Source organism: Octodon degus, unplaced genomic scaffold, assembly GCF_000260255.1.
Source record: "Octodon degus isolate 3935 unplaced genomic scaffold, OctDeg1.0 scaffold00113, whole genome shotgun sequence".
Classification (NCBI taxonomy): Eukaryota; Metazoa; Chordata; class Mammalia; order Rodentia; family Octodontidae; genus Octodon; species Octodon degus.
The window spans coordinates 6,203,067-6,205,981 of record NW_004524689.1 but is presented as its reverse complement, the minus strand read 5'-3'; positions in this window follow the sequence as shown (position 1 = coordinate 6,205,981).

Genomic DNA, 2,915 nt, shown 5'->3' with positions numbered 1-2,915 from the left:
GCCTCCCCAGTGCTGGGATTACAGGCATGTGCCACCACACCCGGACTCGGTGGCTGGCTCAGCGTACCCCAGGGGCGGCATGGCATAGCGAGGCCAGGGTTTGATCCCCGATCCCTGCACTTGCAAAAGCAGGCCCTTAGTCTGCTGAGCTTTCTAGCTGGTCCTTACAAATTTTTATCTTTAAATTAGTTACTCAAGTTGGGTATGGTGGTAATCCCAGCACTCAGGAGGCTGAGGCAGGAGGATCATTGCAAGTTCAAGGCCAGTCTGGGCTCTAAAGTGAGCTCAAAGCCAGCCTGAACTGTGTAGTGAAACGCTATCTCAAAAAGAAAAAAAAAATTACTCAGAATATAAGATATTGGCATTTAATTGTCCAAATGTGCCCCCCTCACTTTAAGCACACTTCTCCCGTGTTTTGCCCCTTTCTGAAGCAGGTCTGGAAGTTCTCTTTCTTGGGTTTCCTATGAGGTAGAGTGAAACTGCAAATGTTCCTGTGGGCAGGACGGCAGCCTGGGAAGACATCACAGTGTGGCCTCATTCACCTTATTCACCAGATCTGACACTGCGTGACTTCTCGCCCTTCTCCAAATGACCATGAGAGGGAGACAACCTGGAGGCAGCCAGGACGGCACAATGGAAGACTCAAGGAAGAAGACGTCCAGAGTCGCTTCAGAAAGCCATGAGCACGGGGTTGAGAAGTTAGCTCAGGGCTAGAACGCTTGTCTAGCAAGTAGGAGGCCTGGGTTACGTTCTCAGCGCCAAAAAATTAAAAAGCTAAAAAAAAAAAAAGCCGGATGTGATGGTCTCTAATCTTCCCACTCAGGAGCTGAGGCAGGAGGGTCTCCCCAAGCCGTGTATAGCCCAGGCTGGCCTCTAGCTCGTGGAGATCCTCCTGCCTCAGCTCCTGAGTGGGAGGATTAGTGTGTCAAAGAAGTGTTTTGAGGGTGATTCACAGCGATGAGTATTTTCTTGTGGTGGATTTAAAAAATTTAAACATATTCAATATATATATATATATTTCTAGTATCAGGAATCAAAGAGATGACCTCACCCTTGCCTGGCAGGTGCTTATGCTGCTGAGCTATCTCCCCGGCCCTTCGGTATTTTCTTTTTATCACATTTTGAGTCATGGGGTGTTGCAGGCAACTGAGTTAGATAGACATATTATAGGCAGGCAGACAGGGTCAGGCCCTCCAGGGAGATAACAAAGACCAGCCGCCTTCCAACTGTGGGAGGGACGCTGCTCCAGCTGTGAGCCTGACCTAAAGACCAAACGAATGCCGACCTCCCTAAAGACTGGCATCCAGGACTGATCGTTACTCAGGAAGAATCATTGTCTGAAGGCCACCAGATAAGGTCCTGTTGTACCTTCATGCCCGCTTGTTATGTGACTTGCTACCCTATTTGGTCCTGGGCCTAATCAATTTTACCTGCGCAGTGGTGCTTGTAATCCCATTGGTTGACCATAGTTTTGTCCCACTCCACATCCACCTAAGCGAGTGCCCATTTTCTATACTCTAAAAGTCCCTGAATGAGACAGCTTCCTGGGGGAACTACCCTATTTGGTCCTGGACCTAATCAATTTTACCTGCGCAGTGGTGATTGTAATCCCATTGGTTGACCATAGTTTTGTCCCACTCCACATCCACCTAAGCGAGTGCCCATTTTCTATACTCTAAAAGTCCCTGAATGAGACAGCTTCCCGGGGGAACTACCCCCTCAGGCCCACCTCCTGTCCCTGTCTTGGACAGGAGCTTTCTTTCCCTCAATAAATCTAGTCTGCTCATAACCTTGGTTTGTTCCTAAAATTCATTCTTTGGTTTTAGAGAACACAAACTGTTGCAGGTCAGGTCGGGAGATCATTTTTCCTTGTGTCATTTGGAGGTTCTCTCTATCATTTGGGGGTCACCCACCTGAGATCAGTTTTTCTCCGTATGCCAAGGCACTTGGATGGGAGCAGCGGGAGGAGAATGAGACCCTTCTGACTCAGCCTTCTACAGGCACGGGACTGTGTGTACAGGCAGGCAAGGGGCATGGCTGTGTCCCCTTCCGCCACCAGATGACGACCATGAGGCTCTCCAGGAGCCTGGTCTGAGTGCAGGTTTAAAGCGTGGGGCTGAGCAGCTTCAGGTCTGCTGAGTCACGTTTCCTGGGCATTTTTGCCAGGCCGCGCTGGCCTTCACACTGGACACGCTTCCACGGCTGGCCCAGGTTGCAGGAATGCGTTGCTCTGGAAACCATCCTGGCCTGCTGTCCCCAGGGAGCCGCTCCTGCAGCCAGGCTGTCGCTGCCACCGCGTAGCAGGGTGGTTGCGACGCTGCCAGCGCGGCCTCTGCAGGTGCAGGTTCGGGGTGAAGAGCACGAGGTTCGGGGCTGAGGGGAACCCTGGCTCCAGGCCAGCGACTCTGGCCGTCTGGCTCCTGGAGAAGTCACTCGAGCCGCCGCCACCCCGTGTCCCTGCGGAGAATCACAGCCTGGCTGATGCCACTGAGCGAAACAGCGGAGCCGCCACCAGCCCCGTAGGGGCCACACCAGCTGGTTTCTGTCGCCGGGGCTGAGTTTATTATTTTCTCCTCTTCCCAGTGAGGGTGTGCGTGTGAACGTGGCTGCGTCACCCCAGCAGGTAACTGCGGGGTGCACCCTGGCTCCCACCCCCTCTCAGGGCCTCAGAGGTCCGCACGTATCCCGGCTTTCCCTCTGGACGGTCCCTGACCTTGGGAAGGGACTGGGGCTCGGAGGGGAGGGGCCGCCCCCACAGCTGCCTAGATTCTGTCCCGACCTCATTTTTACCTTCAAAGCAGCCTGAAGTCCCCAGAAAATGGGCCTCCTGCAACCTCCTGTGGGGCTCGGCACTGAGATTTTCATGGGTCTGGGGTGGATTTTTGCTCTAGTGCTTTTGTTCCTTGAAAAAAAAA